The sequence below is a fragment of the Cibotium barometz genome, chromosome 53 (genome assembly GCF_041138505.1).
Source record: "Cibotium barometz isolate CiBa-2024 chromosome 53, ASM4113850v1, whole genome shotgun sequence".
In the NCBI taxonomy this organism is placed as follows: domain Eukaryota; kingdom Viridiplantae; phylum Streptophyta; class Polypodiopsida; order Cyatheales; family Cibotiaceae; genus Cibotium; species Cibotium barometz.
This window is the reverse complement of record NC_141098.1, coordinates 41,595,315-41,616,740: the sequence shown is the minus strand read 5'-3', so window position 1 is coordinate 41,616,740 and position 21,426 is coordinate 41,595,315. Positions and strand designations below refer to the sequence as shown.

Genomic DNA, 21,426 nt, shown 5'->3' with positions numbered 1-21,426 from the left:
CCAAAGCTCGTAAGAGCTTTGCAACTGCGCTCACCCTGCCTTCACGATGGAACGAGCGCAAGACACGTTTCAGCGCCTTCCGCAAGCGTCGAGATTTCACGATATTCAGGAACGGTGAAGTGCCGGCCATCCCGGTTGTGCCGATGGAACGATTGTGAAGAAGATTTATGATCGAGAATCCTACTCCGACAGCAACCAAAAATACTAGGACAATGAGCGTCCATGGTGGAGGTGGAGGAGTAGGAACTGGAGCAGGTGAAAATGTAGGAGATGGGGGTGGCAGAGATGCAGATGGCGGTGAGGTTAAAAGCAATGTAAAAAGCAATTCGACTTACATTGGAGAGATGAATGAGACTCAATATCACCGCTTGAATGCAGTTAAACAATGCAACACACGATCCTCAATTGAGAGGCAAGTGCCATTTCCTAAACCTAAACATGAGTGCAACACCCAACTCTCATGAGAGAGGTGGGTGCTACTTCCAAACCTAGAGCTAAAGTGCAACACACATTTCTCATGCGAGAGGTGGGTGCCATTACCTAGACCTAGAGCTCAAGTGCAACACGCATCTCTTAGAAGTGAGGTGGGTGCCACTACCTAAACCTACAACTAAAGTGAAACACGCAACTCTCAATAGAGAGATGGGTGCCACTATATTATCTACATACATACACGCCAAAACACAAATGAAAGTGCAACACAACTCTTTGAGGAGAGATGAGTGCCACCATTGCAACATAGCACATTTTTTAAAAATAAAATAAAATGCAAAATAATAAAACAGACACAAGTGAAACACAAAACTCTTGAAAGAGAGATGACTACCACTGCCAAAACATAATATAAACAATGTAAAACAATAATAAACAATAGATAAAGATGTATATCTATGAATATTGTGTAATCGGTGACGTCAAAATAGTGGTAGGAGGAGGAAGAAGGCAGAAAGGAAAGCTAGGAGGAGGGAAATTCTATTCGGACAAAATAACCAAAATGAGAGTTTTGTTCCATATATAGGAACGGTTATTCATATGAATAAAAAAGGATAATTCAAAAAATTCGTTTTAGCACGTGAAATTCACGAATTTTTCCTTCAATTTTTTTTAAAAATAATTTGAACGAATTATTGCAACCAAGCTCGAGGGATTGTCAATTGGAATTTTGGCATGCTATTTGTGACACATTGAGCAGTTGGTGATTTGGCATAGTAACATTGCATTGGTGTAGTGTTTGTTGGTTGTTTTGTCAACCATTGTGATGGCTACCACATTAGAGAATGCATTATTTGACATTGACAAGTTGGATGGCACAAACTTCTCCTATTGGAAGGACCAAATTTACAATGTTCTTGTGCAAAAGAGGTAGTCTAAGCCGATCAAATGTAGGACAATATGGAAGTTGATACTTGGCAGGAGATGGATGAGCTTGCGTGCTTTGCCATAATGCTTACACTATCCGAGTCAGTATATTACAATGTCAAGGATATTGTAGATAATGCTTATGGTGTATGGAAAAGCCTATGTAGTCTTTATGAGAAGCAATGTGTTGTGTCTTAGGGGGAATCTTGTGAAAGAGGGAAATGAAGGAGCAAGTGTTGCTCAAGAAAGGATGTTGAGTTCTATTATTGTGGCAAGAAAGGCCACACAAGGAAAGGTTACTTCAACCTGCAAAAGGACAGGAAGGGCAAACAGAAAGCATATGATGCCAAATCACCTACCCAAGCATTAGATGGGGAAGTTCCTGAAGAGGCTTGGTTAGGCAAGCCACCTTCTTATGATCATCTACATGTGTTTGGCTATGAGGCCTATGTTCATGTGCCTAAGTAAAAACACATCAAGCTTGATCCAAAGTCAAGGAAATGCATATTTTTAGGGTATGGAGATTCAAGAGAGGTGGGATACCACTTATGGGATCCAAAAGCCACAAAGATAGTACACATCCATGATGTTGTCTTTAATGAAGACAAGATGCACAAGAAGTGAGAGAAGACTTATGGGATCCAAAGGACATAAAGATAGTACACATCCATGATGTTGTCTTTAATGGAGACAAGATGCACAAGAAGCCAGAGACGACTGTCGAGATAAACAAGGTGTTGTTTTAGGAGGATGTACATCCACCATATGTGCCGCATGGTAGGCCTATTCCATATGATGCAAGACAAGGACATCCCATAAACGTGAGGTGAAACCTTAGCTTATGCATGATGATCAATTGGGATAGCTAGGTGCTTGGGTTGAGCCAGTGTTGAGATGTTCTTCTAGAGTCTCATGTCCTTCAGAGAGGTAGTCCGTCTCATGACTATGTCATGTTGATAGATTGTGGTGAGCCTTCATGTTATGCACATGCTATGCCTAGGGATGACAAGCATAATTAGGAGAAGGCTATGCAATCAAAGATGGATTCTCTAATGCAAAATGGAACTTTGGATCTGGTTAAGTTCCCCAAAGGTAAGCATGTGGCATTGCCTGCAAATTGAAGATCTCTCTAGCACATGCATTGCCTAAGTATAAGGCATGATTATTAGCCAAGGGATTTAAGGAGGAGAAGGGCATTGTTTTTTATGAGATATTTTCTGAGTCTTTTCCCCAGTGGTGAATATGACTACCCTTCATACATTGCTTGCATTGGTTACTAGAGGGGACATGGAGCTTGTCTAGATGGATGTCAAGACAACATTTTCGCATGTTGATCTTCATTTTATGAGAACATCTATATGCAGTAGCCAGAAGGGTTTATTATGCAAGGCAAAGAGCAGATGGTATGTAAGCTTCAGAAGAGTCTTTATGGGTTGAAGCAGGCTCCAAGGGAGTAGTACTAGTTTAATGCCTTTATGCGCTCCCAGAGCTATAGTGGAAGTGAAACAGACTATTGTGTCTACACTAACAGGGCATTGGGTGTAGCCTTTTGATTTTGATCTTATATGTAAATGATATGTTTATTTCCCACATGTTGTGGATGCCTTGAAGAAATGGTTGTATGAGATCTTTGATAGGACTTGGGTGATGCCAATCACATTCTTGGTATAAGGATTGTGAGAGATAGAAGCAAGGAAGTGTTGTATCGATCACACAAGGAGTACATAGGCAAGGTCCTTGAGCATTTTGATATGGAGAGGGGGAAGTCAATTAGTACTCCAATGCCTCCATATGTGAAACTCAACCAAGAGGATAACCCTAAGTTAGATGAGCAGAGGGATGAAATGGCAAATATTCCTTTTCCTGTGTGCCTGTGGCTTCTTGCTAGAGGTGAACGATTTGGATCCTCTGTAGATTTTCCTTGTGTGAAGAACGTCGTTGGTTCCTTCGATGCAGCCATCAACGACTGAGTTTGACACCAAGCTCATTGCCCTTAGCTGTTATAATGACAAGCACTAGTATTGTGTGTACCCATTGTACAGATAGCACACCATTTTTCATTTATGGCACAATCCGTAGACATATGATCTGAATTCCTACATTTATTGCACCATAACTCTTTGGAAGATTTGTTACTAGGAGACTCTCTGAATGCTATAGAACTGACCTTCCCTCCTTTCAAGGATCTTTTGGTCCTCTGCCCCTTTTCATCATCCGACTCTCCACTACTAGCCTCCTCTGACATGTCATTAGAAGTTGCAGAATCCATTTTAGTGTCAGAATCAAAATGCCTTTTGCCCTTTGATGAGTGCTTCTTACTTTTAATTTTTGTTGGCTTGCAGCATGCAGACACCCCCTCTAATTGCTTGTGCCATGACATCAGCCAATGTGGTTGTGACTCAATCCACAATTGCCATATCCAAGCGTATTGGCTAGGAAAGCCCTATAATGAAGTACTCATCGAGCACCTCTACCCCAAGGTGTTGATTGGCATGTATCTATTGTAACATTTGGCAAAATTGAGCTGCGTAGTCTTTGACTTCATTTTCTCCTTGTCTAGAAAACTTGGTATACATCACTTGTGGATTAGCCATGGGAATGGCTCCCCCAGCTCTACTGATGATACTTGTTGTTGTGATTACCCTTGCGGACTGATTGGAACAACCCTAGACCCAGGTTGGTGAAACAATTGCATGTCGGTCCATGCAATGCTCGTCCCTCATTTAGTTGGCGGGGTAGTTGGTTCCCCTAGATGCTTTGTAGGTTGAATTGGTGGACAAGAATGAGGACAATGGATAGCAAGAGTGCACTTTTACTCACGGTGCTGAGTCACCGGCGGAGGAGCATCTTCCTCGTCGTCGAACTATACTAGTGAGCTGTCTCTCATGGATTATGTAGTTGCGACTATCAGGTATTGGGAACCAACATCTTAGGAAGACCCTCAGAATGCGTTCGCATGAGGAAACTCTTCGGAATGGTTTACATGATTGGATGGGGTTATGATTACGGAGATCAAATGAAATCTGATCTCGCAAGGTTTAAATTAGAGCATGTAAGGATTGTATCTTAGGAAGACCCTCAGAATGCGTTCGCATGAGGAACCTCTTCAGAATGGTTTACATGATTGGATGGGGTTATGATTATGGATATCAAATGAAATCTGATCCCGCAAGGTTTGAATTAGAGCATGTAAGGATTGTATGCGGGGGGGGCGACGAACGAAGAATGCTTGGAGAAAAAGGATTTGAGCACATGGATGTCACTCCGCACATGATCAATCTGCCCTTGCAAGTAACGAATTGTTTCCCTCTTCTTGCTCAGTGAAAGAGCCAAATGGCAAGGAGGAAAGGTATGACAACATTCACCACAATGCGCACAAGAATGAGAAGCCATCGAATCATAACACGCATCATCGGATCTTCATGCTCAAGGTGAGAAACAAACAATTGTGGTTGCCAAAGTGTAGTGGCTCTCTCCTAAGAGCACTACAATAATAATATAAACTCATGAATCATAAAGATAGAGATAATATTAGCATAAACAAATGATAAACAAGTAATGGATTATATTATCATAGACAAAGTCCACAAAAGATACGACTGACAGGCACAGAAACATAGACAAATACAAAGAAAACATCTAAGTCTGTGTTATGCCAACATTGAGAATAATTGATGGATATCTTTGGATGACAGTCCGCATGGTGTAAATATATCCCTAACACTAGACCTTGAATTGTTACCAAGTGACTTAGAAACTATTATCCATCACCATAAATAGGGAGACCTTCTACAAAACATTGTATACTCTTTTATATGTTTGTAAAAGTCCTGCTCCTTCGAGATCCATTGTCCTTGCCATTGACACGTTCTGTGTTCAAATCCCACCTCCCATCAGCTAGATCATTGTGGTCTCTTGGGATAGTTCCCATGATGTTAAAACTCGCACACACACACACACACACACACTCTCTCTCTCTCTCTCTCTCTCTCTCTCTCTCTCTCTCCCTCCCTCCCTCCCTCCCTCCCTCCCTCTCTCTCTCTCTCTCTCTCTCTCTCTCTCTCTCTCTCTCTCTCTCTCTCTCTCTCTCTCCAAAATCAATTGGCTATATTTAGATGATGTATGGTTTGAGACAATGTATCCCCATTTATCTCACTCATGGCTCTCTTTTAAAAGCAAGAAAATATCTAAAGGTCAACATGCTAAAAGAGAATTTTTATTATGTAAGGACTACATCACAACATAAAATACACAAAGTTGAGTAGAAACAAGTAACAATCTAGCTACATAGCAAACTTTCTTATGGAGTTTCCACAAGCACGTATGAAAAAATTGGCATCTAGAGCTCAATCTAGAGATTATACCAAAAATATGCCAATAACGTGTATATTCCATTCCACAATACTACCTTCGCAAGACTCCATAAAAATCAAGTAATACAAAACAATTACTCCACAAACTGATTGATGCAAGGTGGTCCATAAAGACAATAATGCCAAAGATTCCAACATTCTCAGCACCTTGGGATCAAGTCTCTTATCTCCCAAACCCATTGCCATCTGTGTCATTCCAACACGACTAGATACAATTCATCTAATAATTCAACATTATCAAGACAAAAATGTTCCAAAAGATTTTCCAACATGTGTGTGTATACTTTAACATTTGTGGCAATTCAATGACCATGTGTGGGCATAAATTGTACTTTTTTTTTCACGTCATATTCATCCACTCTCTAAATCCTCTCTAATGGCATGTGTATACTTTAACATTTGTGGCAATTCAATGACCATGTGTAGGCATAAATTGTACTTTTTATTCACATGTCATATTCATCCACTCTCTAAATCCTCTCTAATGGCAAACATGCCTACATTTCACACACACACATAGAGGGTTAGGGATGTCCGTTGTTTCAAAAACCATAAGTAGTATGTGTCTATTAATGTTTGTCCTATATACACACATACATACGTGTATCTATGAAACAAATTCTTTCACTCCTCTATGTGCTTACATTTGTGTTTTGATTTTATATCCACATGTCCACACAAACAAATTACTTCCTCCTCCTTGTGCACGTTTACATGTATAGCTATATACACGGACATCTCTCTCTCTCTCTCTCTCTCTCTCTCTCTCTCTCTCTCTCTCTCTCTCTCTCTCTCTCTCTCTCTCTCTCTCTCTCTCTCTCTCTCTCTCTCTCTCTTATTTTTCCTCATTTTCTAAAATAACATTTGAAGTTGTCAAATTAAAAGGAGTGTTCTCTCTCTTTCTCACTCCAATTGCAAATAAATTTTCAAATCTCTCTCTCTCTCTCTCTCTCTCTCTCTCTCTCTCTCTCTCTCTCTCTCTCTCTCTCTCTCTCTCTCTCTCTCTTCTTAATTAACATTTGAAATGTTCAAATTAAAAGAAGTGTTCTGTCTCTTTCTCTTGAATTGAGAAGCAAATTTTAAATCTCTCTCTCTTTGACAAATGCTTACATTAGACAAAGTGTTCCTTCTCTTTCTCTTGAATTGAAAATCAAATTTTATCTCTCTCTCTCTCTCTCTCTCTCTCTCTCTCTCTCTCTCTCTCTCTCTCTCTCTCTCTCTCTCTCTCTCTCTCTCTATTTGACAAATGTCAACTTTGATTCTTAGATTTCTTTTCAAAATTTTTTGTGTATGGAGCTTCAAGTTCCTTCCAAAACATTTTTCATGGATGATGTAGGTTCCCAAAATGTGCAACTCAAGAGGTAAAGTACCAAAACTAATTTTGTTACAACCATGTGTTGTGTTAAGAGCTAACTCTAGTCCAAAGTTCATCATGCTAAGCCAAATGTGCAAGGATGTGAGATCAAAGCTATTCAAGGAGTTACTATAAAGTATTTTGATGTTTGAAACAACTAATTAGCCATTGCTTACTATTGTGTGCTCATAAGAAGCCACTGCTTTGGGAGAGATCACAATTTTGACATCCTCAAGTAGCATATGCCTCCCCCAAGATATGAACACTTTTTCACAGTCTCAGGTAGCGTAGCCACTTTTCATATCGTTCCAAAGAAAAAGAGTGGCAATTAGAATACTTTGTAGAAATATAGATGAATATCATGAAAAGCTTGAGACGGCCCCTCTCTCTCTCTCTCTCTCTCTCTCTCTCTCTCTCTCTCATGCTTGTTGGGTTAAATCGGAAGTGTTTTTCTCCACCTATTCTTTGCATTTGGCCCTCGATCCTTCAGTTTTATTTCAAGCATACATTATAACTACACCAATTCGCATAATGAAAGTGGACATGCCATATCCGCAAACAACACTACAGCGACAAAAATACTACATACTTAAGACATCTGAGGATCAACACAACGATGGCTTCTTTGAATCCATCTCTAAAATAGTAGATATTTTACTATGAAATTGTGAAGTTCGAAGCGATGGGAAACCCCATAGAGCCACCACAACAAAACAACCACAATCATCACTTAGGCTTCCCAAATTTGGCCTTTTTGTATCTTTTTAGATGCTCGAAATTTTGTCCTTCCCATAGTGACATCGCAGATGCTGAACGGAAGGAAACCGAACATAACGTTAAATGGAAAGGACATTAAACATTCTCTCGTAGTGTAATAGCGTGGGCTTGTTTTTGGGCAAAGCAAGGCTGCTCTTGCTTTTAGCTTTTTAGTTTTTGGTTTTCCTTGCTTTTAGCTTTTTAGTTTTTGGTTTTCCTTGCTAGAGTACTTAAGTAGCGGGAGGAGCAGATGCTGAACAGAAGGAAACCGTTTCGTTCACCCAACCATGCGCAGAGGAGAGGCAAGTGCTTCCAATGGGGGCGAGAACGACGACGACTACCAGGATTACGTGCCCGTCAAGAAGAGGAGGTTGCTGGATGCCCAAAAGTTGGTGCGCAAGAAGGGCCTCTGCGTGCTCTCCTCCACTACCCAAGATGGCCCTAATTCAGAAGCCAAGCCTAGTCTTCAGGTGACGGCTTCGCAATTGAAGGAGGAGCAACCAAACATCACTGCCACCTAGCTGTGCTGGTGATCCAAGAGAAGGACATGATCGATCGATTGTCAGAGAGAAAGACTCTGATGTCTGCGAGAGAGCTCGCCAAGGGAATTCACTACACAGAGCCCATGAAAACTGGCTGGAAACCCCCTTTGCATGTTCGACATATGGGCGAAAAGGAGTGTGAGGACATCCGCAAACAGTGGCATATTCTTGTCGAAGGGGAAGACATCCCTCCTCCAGTCAAGAATTTCAACGACATGCGGTTTTCAGAACCCATCTTACAGAAGCTCAAGTCAAAGGGCATCACTCGGCCCACCCCCATCCAGGTACAAGGTCTCCCTGTCATCTTGTCTGGTAGAGATATGATCGGTATTGCTTTCACAGGATCAGGAAAAACCCTAGTGTTTGTGTTGCCCCTCGTCATGCTGGCTCTCCAAGAGGAATTGAGGATGCCCCTCGTCCGTGGTGAAGGCCCATTAGCACTAGTGGTGTGCCCTTCCCACCACGAGCTCGCTAAGCAGACCTTTGATGTGGTGGAGGAGTTTGCATCCGTCCTCAAGGGAAATGGGAATCTGGATTTGCGATTCATGTTGTGTATTGGAGGCATTGATATAAGACCTCAGATTGAAGTCGTGAAGAAAGGAGTGCATATCATGGTTGCCACTCCTGGACGCCTTAAAGATATGCTTGCAAGAAGAAGATGAATCTCGATAACTGTAAGTACCTCACGTTGGATGAGGCAGATAGACTCCTTGACTTGAGATTTGAGGAGGACATCCGTGAAGTCTTGGATCACTTCAAAACCCAATGCCAGACACTACTCTTCTCAGCAACCATGCCAAAGAAAATTCAAAATTTTGCAAAAGGTGCTCTTGTCAAACCTGTGATTGTTAATGTGGGTCGGGCAGGTGCTGTAAATCTAGATGTAATACAAGAGGTGGAGTATGTGAAACAAGAAGCCAAGATGGTTTATCTTCTTGAGTGTTTGCAAAAAACTCCTCCTCCGGTTCTAATCTTTTGTGAGAACAAGGCAAATGTGGATGCTATCCATGAAGACCTTCTCAAAAAGGGTGTGGAGGCTGTTTCTATCCATGGTGGTAAAGATCAAGAGGACAGACAATATGCCATTGCGTCTTTTAAAGAAGGAAAGAAGGAAGTTTTAGTTGCAACTGATGTGGCCTCCAAGGGTTTGGATTTTCTTGAAATTCAGCATGTGATCAATTATGACATGCCTGCAGAGATAGAAAACTATGTCCACAGGATTGGATGTACTGGATGGTGCGACAAAACTGGCGTTGCAACATCATTTATAAATAAGAACCAGAGTGAGACCATACTCCTTGATCTGAAGCACTTGCTAAAGGAGGCCAAGCAAAGGATACCTCCGGTCTTGGCAACCCTTGATGACCCTTTGGAAGATGTTGAAGAGCTTGCAAAGGCAAGCGGGATCAAAGGTTGTGCATATTGTGGGGGACTTGGTCACCGTATTGGTGAGTGCCTTAAGCTAGAGCATCAAAAGAGTAAAGCCATTGTAGGCATAAGAAGGGGCTACTTTGACTCAAGTGGATATGGTGGAGAGATTTAAAGTGAATGCTGTAGCATGGTGCATGGATTCATGCGGACCATTTTTAATCAAATGGATTACCCATTATAGATTCCAATGGTAATGCTATCATGATTTCGTGGGATAAAAACGTTGGCAGCATCTCTATGTGCAATACTCACATATCATTCTTTATGTTGTTTTGGCTCTCCTATCTATATGAGTAGCATAACAGCTCTGCTAGGTCTCAAGGTAGTATTTAGTACTTTATCAAGAAGGCCTCCTACAAAACCACTTCTCAACACCTAAATTAGCTCACCCCATTGCCTCATGTCATTGGCACCTTGAAGGGCATGATATGGAATCATCCTTTGAAAAGTGAGGGTCCTCTTAGCATCCAAGACAACTAGGTTCTCTCTTTTCTCCCAATAGAAGCCTTTCCCTTAGTTTCAAGGATTTACACCTTTTAAATGCACAACATGTTGAAAAGGCACCACAGATAGAGGAGGTTGAGCAACTCCCACATTAGATTGGCATTACATAAAGAGAGCCACAAATAGGAGCCTCAATGTCAACGATCTCCTAGAAACACAGACCTTTCATAGTTGAGGATCTCCGAGGAATGCAAGCAGTCCAAGGATGAGTGGAGCTGATGGGAGTGAGAAATCTGCCATGCCTAGTGTTGAAGCACCTAGATGCCAGGGAGGCCTGCAATAGAACAACAGATCTAGAAAATTGGAAAAGAAAGGTAGAACTTGGGAGTCATATCCAAAGGCCTTTGTGAGCTGACCAAGGAGGCGAGGAAGGGAATACCAAAGCTAGAGGAGGGTGCTCAAGAGAAAACAATAGAAAGGGGCTGAGATGAATATCTTGAAAAGCTTAAGACCTCTCTCTCTCTCTCTCTCTCTCTCTCTCTCTCTCTCTCTCATGCTTGTTGGGTAAAATCTGAAGCATTTTTGCTCCACTTGTTCTTTGCATTAGTCCCTTGATCCTTCAGTTTTCTTTCAATCATACATTATAACTACACCAACTTGCATAATCAAAGTGAATATGCCACATCCGCAAACACAACTACACCAACAAAATACTACATACTTAGGACAACATCTAAACTTAAGATCAAAGTATTTGAACTTAGGATCAGCACAACGATGGCTTCTTTGAATCCCTCTTTGAAATAATAGATATTTCCCTATGAAATTGTGAAGTTCGAAGTGATGGGCAACCCCATGAGCAACCTTCCCACAAACTATATTTCCTAGTTATTTTCATCCACATTTGTATCATGAAAACTCTTTTCGCTTTCTAGTTCCTCTTCTAGAAGTTTCTTCCATATTCTTGGTCCATCGCCCTCTTTTCCCTCCTCGAGATATCATACCACCACAACAAAACAGCCACAATCATCACTCAGACTCCCCAATTTCGACCTTTTCGTATCTTTGGAGATGCTCCAAATCCTCTCCTTCCCATAGTGACATTGTTAACCCCAAGCCTCTCCACCTCTAAATAGATCCATTCTTTGATTACGTTCCCATGAAAGCTCCATATTCTCAAACGCATGATCATATTGAAATGACCAATATAGTTCATGTATCCCATTTAAGTCAAAGCTCAACATCTTGTGTCATAACAAGACATGCACACAAATTCAAGTTTGATCATTTTTCCACATTCTCCATCATGCATCACATCATATTAAAAAAAACACATCCATTTTAAATCCATTTTACTCAACATGTTTCAGAATTTGGTACTCCATTAAGTGCACAACCATGAGACATGACATGAGGGTAAAACATTACACCTAACATCCCCTTTTTCATAAACCAAGGAAAATTTCAAAATACAACTCTCCCTTCAAATCATGAAAGGATCTGATTTGAATCACACATTCAACCACCACAAGTAATCGCATACTTTGAGCCCTAAACATCAAAAGTAACCTTTCATTCTTGAATGATGTTTTCTAAAGTAGTGCATTGTAGAAGAATCCTTCTGACTGGTGGTCAAGATGGTATTATGTGAATTTTATCAGTCAATCACTTGTTCTTCACAACTGCACGTCCAAGCACATTTACCCCAAAGTGACATGGCTACGTTTTGCTTCATTCACGAGTTTCATAATTTCTATGGTATTCATGGAACGAGATGTGCTCTAGGCTTGATGGCCTGGTGCAATATATATAAACTGAATGCATGATCACATTGTTGTTTCTGGAGATCATTCTTTGTCTCAGAGCTGGGGGGATGAGCCAACGTAATGGACCACCTTACTTTTGAAGATAATTGGAATTTGTAAGCAATTCAATGCAACTTCTATTAGAGTTGTGGGATTTGACAAAAGGGTTGACGTAAGTAGTTTTAGCTTAACTATGTCTAGCTCAGGCAACCCTAATCGTGCAACATCCTTTGCATGTAGATTCAACCTTCCCATCAGCTCTTCCCTCCATTGCATATTTTAGCAAGTAGTGTGAGATTGTAAATTTTGGGATGTGTTATATATTCATATGAACTCTGCACAAAAGTAATACCAGAGGGTGGTATGAAATGATGTTGCGATCCTCGTAACATGGTCAAATGCAAATCCATCTTTGAGTTTGCGTATGTAAAATGGGGGCTCTTTTTATTTGTTGCTCAAAAAGGAAACCATACTTGCAATAGTAATGTGTAGGTCCTGTGTAGCACGTCCTTCAACATGTGTATAATTGCTTGGCAAGTACAAGTATACGCAAGCATGTTGTGTGTGGCAAGCCATCATCAGCTTCAATAATGTATGCTTCCATTTCATTGGATGTTCTTTGTCATTTCTCCTCATGAACCCACAATATCTAGTGTGTATGGAGCGATCCTCTATTTTGTACTACGTAGTAAAGAATGTAATGTTGTATGTGACCAAGTATAGGATTCATTGACAACAAGTGCTTGTGCATGAATAGATGAAGTCTTGTGTGGAATAAAGTCGCACATTTGACTTGGCAGTCTTTCAATGTGAAGGCAGCTTTGTAATGCCTACTAGCAATATTCTCTATTGTTTCAATTTATTGCCATCAAGTCTCAGAAACCTCCTCCATAGTGAGAGTGAGAAAGATGTCTAGAAGACCCCATGTGTCAACCATTGTAATAAGGTCCTTTAGTTGACAACGATGCCACGATGGGGTTCTTGGCATTGTGGAGGGCATGCTAAACTTTAGAACATGCTTAATAGCATGTTCGTCAATGGCACCTATATTACATCTTTTGAAGTGGTTAAAATTGCATTGCAAAAATTTGGAACTAGTACTATTTGCAATCATCATTGCTTACTTTAATTGATACAAGATATGCAAGTATGGCTTATATAAAGTGTACACTAAAAAAAGCATGCTAACTCTCATTTTGATGTAACCTCGATAAATTATGTGGGGCCTTTGTAGTGGCTGTGGCCAAATGGGAACAGAAATGGGAATACTACTAGCTCTATCGTGATGTCTTTGAAAGCACAATGAAGGAAGCCTTTCAACTCAGAATGCAACTACCCTCTCAGCTACGCATTGTCACATAGTTGTATTGATGTAAACTCGTGCTTGTCTTTAGCTTTGAAAGCACATCATTTTGTTGGTTTGCACATATTTTCAAGCAAACAAAGCTCCAATTGAGTCTATGGTATATTGACATCAACTCGAATGTCAATGTTTCATCATGCAAGTGCATTATGTTTTGAATCACATCGGAAGGCAAGATGCACATACCATTGGTGTTTGGTTGCTTTGCCATTATTTGATATCTTTGAATATGGGGTTGTTAATCATATTATATGCAAGCACTTCAAAAATCTCTCTTGTCAGCACCTCATGCATCACATGGTTTGTTGTTGCCCTTTTTCGACCACGAAATTAATGGGTTGTCTAGTGGTGACCTTCGATCGAGTGCCTACCTTTGCCATGGCATTTTTTGTTGAGGCGACAAAAATGGAGATGTCAATGATGTTTAGTAGCTGTGATTTTATATGGTTTGACTAGGCTTTGTAAGTTCATTGAAGTATTTTTTATCAAGAATGATTTCAATGGGGTAAAGTGATTCTACCAGCAATTTGAAAAGATCATATTTAAATGGTTGTGAAAGCTCGTCGAAGGACTCTCTAGCAAGGTGTGGGGTAGCATAGATATTACTCATTTTTTGCAAGGTTTGATAAGATGGTTTGCAAGCTATGAGAAGATATAGAGCATTAATTAAAGAAAATAAATATTCTTAAATAATCATACAATTAGGGAAAGCAAACTAATTGAAGTTTAGTACAGTTCACAAGATGGTTCAAACCCAATATTGCATAGAACAAAGGATTTTAAATGCATGCCTCTATTCTACCATGATGTCATATTGGGTCTAACAAGGATAAACATGTATCATGCTTTCATTAACTTTCACAGTAAAGTAGAAGTTTAGCATGGTTGACAATAGGGTTAAAATCCAACAATGCATAGAATAAAGGATCTTAATTACATGCCTCTATTCTACCATGATGTCATATTGGGTCAAACATGGATATACATGAATGATCATTTCGTTAACTTTCACAAATACAAGATTGAAACCACGAACAAACATCGACACCATTATGTTGATTGAACATATGTTCTATAGTAAAGGCATTGACATCGAAGCTATTCATCGAAGGAGCATACAAGTAATTTTAAGAATTTGAGAGAGAAATGTTTCGGGATTGTGAAGTGCAATTTTCCCAGTTTAAAGGCATGCAACATAGGGATTGAAATGAGTATTTTTTCATATGTGCAATTTCAGAGTCGGTAGCAATGACACAAACTCAATAGTTTTGAATGCATTCTTCAGTGGGTAGATAGAGGACCCACTAAGGAGAACATACATATTGCAGTTCATTACTACTGGAACAATATAAACAAGCTTTGGAATGTTTGGAAATCCATTCATAGCGAACTATGGGAAAATTACAATGCCCTCAATTTCTTGGACCTAGTGTTTATCTTCTATGTCGAGGTTGCAAATGCGGTGAGAGTGAAGGTAAAAGATTCTATGGACTCCCGCAAGCTAGGTTTGCACTACAAGTTAGTCAAGTCATTGTATCATGTCTTGCTGTTGTTGGATTATTTGGAGATTGTCTTGTACTTGAGTTGCTTGTTGCTGTATTAGTTGCTCCATACGATGATATATGGTCGAGGCGAATCCTTCTTAAAGGTCAAAGAATCCCCTTTGAACATCCAACATGGTTTGAAGTTGCCTTTGAAGGGCCACAAGGTAAAACTCCTATGTTTCGAACACCTACTGCTGCATGAGTTGGATTGCCTCCGTGGTGAGTCTAGGGTCGCGGGGTCCATGTGTTCTCGTTGCTCGGTCCTGTGCCCTGGTTCTTCTCCTCTTTTCTTCTGCTGCCTTTTCAATATCTTGTTGTTGCTGTTTTGCAACCTCTTCTCTTCTCTTCTTTTGTTATTGTTGAATACCTTCAGCTTCTTCTAATCTTTTCCTTTGTGCCTCTTCTTTTCTCCTTCTTGCTGCTTTCGTGTCCTATTCTTCCTGTTTGGCTTTAAAAGCTTGTTCTTCATCTGTTAGGCCCTGATGAAGTGTTGCTAGAACCGGGCGGTCTCTTTGGATGGGGACTCGCCTGGAGCTAGCCAGTTGTTGTCTTTGAATAGTTGTTGCCCTGGCCACCAACCCGAAGTCTGCATCCATAGGTACTTGCCAATCGATAGGCTGCAATCATTATGATATATGGTTTGCAAACCTTTCCATGGCTATCCTCACATACTTTAGAGATTTCTTCATAGTAATATTCTGCCCAATTTGATTCTGGTTTGTTAAATAATTTCTCAAGCATGAATCCTGCAATTTGGGTTGGGTGATCATGATGGCACACCTGTAGGAGGAATGGTAAACGCCTCGTGGGTTTGACCAATTCCTGTCGGGTGAGCTCATGGAAGAAAATCCCATTTTTGTGCTTCTTCCTCTCAATCTCTACATTAATAAAATTCCCAAGATCCTTCTTCAGGTTTTTGGTCTTAGTGAATTTTCTTTGTATGACTGGAAATCCAAAAGCCTTGGTGATTGTGTTAAAGTTGACTTTTAACTCCATACAATCAGCTCCTTCTCAATCCCTGATGATGGTCTTGTAATGGCTAACCTCCCTTTGGTAGTGCGAGACAAATTGGCATATTAGTTGCAAGTCTAGCTTGCATGGCAGGAACTTGATGACTGGCCCCAGTTCCATTTCAATAAGGTGTGGTTTGACTTCTGGATCATGTAGTGCTTATAAGCATTCAGGAGTGGGGTAGGCTAAGCAACATCTCTCCATCCTATCATGGTGCTAGGTGAAATAATCATAAGCACAATGGACAATGTGGCCATTGAGAAGGGCCATCCACTCAGTCCCCAAGCTGGATTTTGGTCTGAAGATGAAGGCAGTTTGCCTATCATCCCAGCCAGTGATTGCTTCAGTCTTTTTGTTGAGCTTTTTTGGGTGCATCTGTGGGGAGGAGGTTGCTGCTCCTTCTGGCTGCTCGGTGGTGAGGTTTCTGATGATGGGTATTTCACTAGCTAAGTCATATTCTTGAAGCTTCCCTTCTTTAGAGAGTTGAAGATATACATCGGATTCTTTGAGAGTAAGGGGGGTGGCGGTTTCAGCCATGGTTGAGAGGGTTTAGGGTTGGAGATTTGATTTTGGGAGGGAAGGGAATTTTTGAAGATTTTGAAGTGGTTGGAAGAGTTTTGGAAGCTTTTGGGAAGTTGGGAGGCTATTTGGTTGAATTTTGGCAGAGTTTTGTTTCTGGACTGATAGACTCACGGTGCCCCAAATGGCCCTGCGCGGCTGCTTTTATAGTTAGCAATGTAGCACCGCGGTGCTCCCGTGCCACCACGATGGTACAATTTTGCCTTAGCCGAGTTTTGAAGCCAAATTTTGACCCGTTTTGAATGCTGAAGTGATTTGGGTTGTTTGTGGTTTCCTGGGGGTGTATTCCTCCTTTTCTGATGATTTCTGGTACTTTTCTTCCACTTGATTCTATAGCCCCGTAGTGACCTTGCTGCACAAAAGTAGTGTTTCTGAGCTGTCTCTAGTATTTTGAAGTGTTCTGGAGTGTTTCCCAGTAGTTACTATGCAATATCCGACTTGCTTCTGATATTGAACTATGTAGCCCCGTAGTGGGTGTGTGGCACCATTGTGGAAATGAAGGTATTTCTGAGGCACATTTGCATTCTTTTAGTAATGGGAGGCTGGTTTTAGGTGTGTAAGTGCTCATATCTTAGTCTAGTATCCTTCTAACCACTTTTAATTTTGTGGCCCCATAGTCTACTTGTATCCCCGTAGTGGCTGCTGAGAGTGTTCTAGTCATAGATTTTGCTTTTTGAGGGTTGAAAGGACCTGGTTTCTGTCCCTGGAGGTTCCCTTTTGTAGCCCCGTTGTCAACCTATGGCACCGTTGTCAACCTGTGGCACCATTGTCAACATGTAGCACCGTACCCATTTTTCTAATGAATTTCTTGGTATGGAGGTCTTCCATATAGTCTGTATAGATCATCTACCAAGCCTGGTGCAATTTTGAGACACCTCAATTTTGTGGCACCGTAGTGCACTTGTAGCCACGTAGTGCTTTCTATTGCTGTTTTTGCCCGTTTGTATCCATGTTTGTGCTATGAAGTGCACTATGTGGATGTTGTTATAGTGAAATGTGTTAGGTAAGAAATGTGGGTGCACAGTGGTAGTGTCGGAGAAATAAGTGAGTGCCTACTCGTCGTGGGGGTAACTATGCCTCTGTTGTGTGTGCACACTATTTAGTGATGTTGGAAGTGGAATTGGTCATCCAGGAGGCATAAGTATGCCATGCTCTCATGATGCTAGTAAGTGTTCTCAAGGCAAGCTATTGAAGCTCTACCATTTGTTTTGTCCAAGACTGGAATGCTGAGATTTCTTCAGTGATGGTTCCTTGTGGTGTTAACTCTTGGGAGGATTTTGCAGTGGGTTCTTGTGGATTCCTTGCAAACCTTTCGTTTTGGCCTGTGTGAGATGTCAAGGTAGGTTCTTGTGTTGCTACACTTGATGGAAGAATTTCTAGAGCTTATTCTTCTTTTTCCTTTTGAGTAGAAGGTTCTTGTGTGTCTTCTACTATGTTGTGGCCCTTAGGTACCCATGTCATTGTTGGTGTCTTGTTGATAGAGTCAACAATGGTTGATTCTTGGGTAGCCATACTTGCCTTGTACCTTGGCTATATGTAGAATTATATAGGTACTTTGTAGGTATCCACCTTTGGGTGCTTGGCGGAGAAAAGGGGTGTTGATGATGAGGTTTAGCCCTTAGGATCGGAAACGATGGTGAGGGCTTGGAGAGTTGGTGTGGCTTTGGTACCCAAATAAGATTCTGTCCTTAGTAATATCCTTGGGTGATTAACAAGTCTTTGTTAATCCATTGGGGTTTCTCCTTGCTTGTACTACCTAATCTGGTTTGTCGAGCTGTAATGGTTCTTGGTCGGGGTTTTGGGGTTGGTTGATGAAGTTGGCATTGACGAGATGGTGTTGACTTTTTGGGAATCCATAGTTCCCCCTTGTTGATTTGTGCTTGGATCAGGTCCCTTCTTACCCATACTTTCCTTGTAGGAGTGGAATGTTGTGGATGGTGTTGGGCTGTTGCTGCCTTGCAAGGCAATATCATTTCTTTCCTTAGGTCTGTTGTTATAGGATCATCCAATTGTAGTAATCCGACCACAGAGGTTTTTCCCTTGGTGGTTAGAGTAGTGGTTCGTTACCTCCAATCAACCTGGCAATTAACTTGGTAACACTAAGTCCTTCCGAGTACCATGTGTTCATCCATGGCTCTTATAGGCATTACAAAAAATATATTTGTTATAATGTGCTCATTGACTTCATTAATAAGGTTTACAGACCCCAAAGGTTCTGTCAATGTGTCATCTATTGAGTGTACTATACTGGTGGTAGCGGTGAGGCTTACCTGCGGTAGCAACTTCCAAACCTGTTGGGAAATGAAATTGTTACTTGCTCTAGGGTCGATTAATGCTTCAACTCCTACAGTCGATCCTTGCGTTACTTGCAAACTGAGCATCAACTTAGCTGGTTCAATCTGGGGTTCTGTGTTTAAGTCATTTATTAGTTCTAGAGTCTTTCCCTTACTACCACTCTCAAGCTTGGCACTAAGTATTCCATGGATATTACTGCCTCCATTCCAAAGGATAAGCTAAAAGTTGTGTGGTTTGTGGTTGCCTTGTAGACTGTTCGATAAGCCCAGAGTGCAGCTGTAAGTTTGTGCTCCCAATTGTTACGACTGGCTTCCACTGTTTTCATCAATATGCTACACAATGTCTTGTTTGTGCTTTCAGCTTGCCCGTTGGCTTGGGGATAGTAAGGGGTTGATTTCCTATGAATTATGAGGAACTCCGTCGTGAGTTGCAGGATCACTTCATTTAGAAAATGTGAACCTCTATCACTCACAAGTTCTAAGGGACATCCGAACCAGCAAAATTGGAAACATCAATATGTACATGGAAGACTAATTCCCCCTCCCTCTTGCTCCTTCATTCGGGAGTACTAGCAAAACCTGATACCCATCCCTTTTTCTTGTGGATGCATTTTCAGGATAGGTGTTGTCGCAAGAGCATGCTTTAAGGCCTCGTATGCCTTTTAACACTATTCTGTCCATTCGAAGTTTATGAGAAGTCTGTACAAATGTCTTGCTATCTCTACATAGAGATAGATGAATCTGCGATAATAACTGGTATGTCCTATGAGCCTTTGCATTCCTTTGAAATTCGTGGGTGGTGGCATCTCCAAAATGAGTTTAATTTTGCCATAGTTTGTAGAAATTCCATTCCTTGACACCACATGTCCTAAGATTACACCATGTCTAACTCAAAACTGGCATTTGAGTGGGTTTAATGAAATCATGTATAATCGACAACGATCAAAGACCATTCACAGGTATTTAAGATGTTCAAGCCATCGTGAGTACACGCATAAATCGTCTAGAAAGATCTCTAGCCATATACGCAAATATTCCTTGAAGGCTGTGCTCATTAGTCTTTGAAATGATGTTGGGGCATTGGTTAATCCAAATGGCATTTTTTGGTAGGCAAAGACACCCCATGTTGTGGCAAAAGCAGTCTTGTGTTGATCTTTAGGATCAATGGATACTTGGTTGTACCCAAAGAATCTGTCTAGGAAACTATACGCTTCGTGACCTGCCACTCTTTTGAGCACATCTTCTATGAATGGAAGGGGATAATGATCCCTCACAATTATTGCATTAACCTTTTTGAGGTTGACGCACACTCGTATCTTCCCATTCTTTTTAGTTACGATTACAATGGGTGACACCCATTCCATGTGCTCTATCTCGTATATGAATCCTGCATCTAGTAACTTGTCAATTTCTTCCTTGACAATCATCTCGTATTTAGGATTCATATCATATGGCTTTTGTTGGACTGATTTTGCATCGTCCCAACAGATGGGAATCATATGTTTTACCACTTCAGGTGGTATGCCCTTCATGTCTTCATAAGACCATGCGAAACAATCTTAGTATTCCTTGAGGAGTAGAACCAGTTGTTGTTCCTCCACTGTTGTGAGATCTAACAAAATAGACACAAGTTTGGGTGTTTCTCCCTTTAGTGCTATGCTTGTAGCCGTGTTATTGCATTTAAGGGAATATGAGCTATTCTTCCTCGTTCTACCCCTAAGAGGTTGAGACTAGTCATTTTTGGATCTACTACCGATGTAGCTGGTCTCCTCATGGAATAGTCTTTGTACAAGCGATCCACTCCACATCCACTAGATAGAGGTACGTTTTGTGCTGGAAGAGCTTGTGGTTGTGCTGCGATTGTTGATGGTGTAGCATTGACCTTGTAAGGGCAATCCTTGTAGAAGTGATTTCCTTGACATCCATAACACAGTATTGGCTGTCCTCGTTGGCTTCGGTAAGAACATTCATTAGCCTTGTGTGGACCGCTATATTTGTAACATTGTATCGGCGGACTTGTGCTTGTGGCATTCATGTCCCATGCCTTTGGGTTTACCGGTACTGTTTGGTGCACAAGAATATGCTGCTCTCCGTGTAGCACGTAATGGCTTATGAAATTGGTCATTTCCATCTCTTCTTCCATATTTGCTTGGGAGTTATTTAGTTCCTCTATCGACATTTCTCGCTCCACCCATTCTAGTGTTCCTGCTTCCACCAATACTTGATTCATTGGAGTGATTCGTGGAGGCAGCGGTGGTTATCTATCCTATAGGTGGTGGTAAGGCCAATTGATTTCTTGGTTGGTATAATTGCAGTTGTGACGCTACCTTGGGGTATCAACATTGATTTGTCTCATGGTTTCCCCATCTATTACAATGTGCACACCATGATGCTGGTGGTCTAGCACATAGCTTAGGACATTTGTTTGAGGGATGATTACCATTGCATACCTCACACCATACCGTATCTCTTCGTGGATATAAATGTGGATTACCTTGCATTGGTTGTTGGCCATATGGGTTCATTCTTTCTGCCAGTTTTTTGGCCAACTCATCCACGTCCATGTCTTTG

General features: G+C 41.1%; 1 pseudogene; it reads left to right on the top strand.

Annotated features, from left to right (window-relative positions):
- The first annotated feature begins 8,096 nt into the window (after window positions 1-8,096).
- LOC147608646 (DEAD-box ATP-dependent RNA helicase 35 pseudogene) lies at window positions 8,097-10,446 on the top strand (annotated as a pseudogene).
- The last annotated feature ends 10,980 nt before the right edge of the window (window positions 10,447-21,426 follow it).